Source organism: Solanum tuberosum, unplaced genomic scaffold, assembly GCF_000226075.1.
Source record: "Solanum tuberosum cultivar DM 1-3 516 R44 unplaced genomic scaffold, SolTub_3.0 scf00424, whole genome shotgun sequence".
NCBI lineage: Eukaryota > Viridiplantae > Streptophyta > Magnoliopsida > Solanales > Solanaceae > Solanum > Solanum tuberosum.
The window spans coordinates 468,199-469,310 of NW_006239350.1; positions in this window are offsets into that span (position 1 = coordinate 468,199).

A 1,112-nucleotide genomic window follows, 5' to 3' on the forward strand; every position below is an offset into this window, starting at 1 on the left:
ACATCATTACAAAGAAGTTTGTTTGTGATGAGACTTGTGTAAGCACTAAAAGTGAGTAAGATTTGTCTATTGAAATACTATCTTATCAGGTGTTAGCCCATTAATTTGTTTTCCCACCTAACATGCGATAATTATTTTGAAACTCGATTAACTTAAAGTTACATTGAAAACTTTTCACGTGAGGAGTAAAACACGCTCTAACAAACGTGACTTGATAGAAAATACATCATTACTCAAATACTGTCCACTTAATAGACAAATTAGAAAGAGGTTTGTCTGTAAATATATTTGGCATTAACACTAAATGTGAGTATGATTTGTCTATGTAAATATGATCTTCTCACGTGTCACACCATTATTTTGGTTTCCTACCTAATATGTAGTAGCTATTTTGAAATCCGATTAATTTGAATTGATAAGTTTCACAAATAAATTAAAAGTGCATTCTAATTCTAATGAACATTAGTATTTCATAGGATATATCACTCTTCAAATACTATGTACAAACACACTCTAATAAACGTGACTTCATAGAAAATACATCACTCTTTAGATATTATTCACAAAACACACTTTAATAAACATGACTCCATAAAAAACACCAAATACTGTCATCAAATACACTCTAATAAACATGACTATGTAGAAAATACATCACTCTTCAGATACTATTCACAAACACACTCTAACAAACATGACTCCATAAAATACATCATTTTTCAAATATTGTCATCAAACACGCTATAATAAACGTGAATCCATAGAAAATACATCGCTATTCAAATACTATCCACCTTGTCATCATACAAACTTAGAAACATCATAATTCATACACACATACACACATACACATACACTAGAAGAAGAGAAAGTGGGAAATGATGGTAGTTTTCTACTATGCCTATTAATTATAGTCTCATGGAATTCAGTGTTATTTTTCAAACTTGCCTAACAATACCCCGCGCCCAAAAGCAAAGAATCCGTTGATTATTTTAACTATCTCTCAATTTCCATTTCTATTATACCCTACACACAAACACTATTTCAATCACACAAACAAAGCCCCCACTTTTTGTTTGAGCAAAAAATTATGTTCTTTTGAACACTCCACC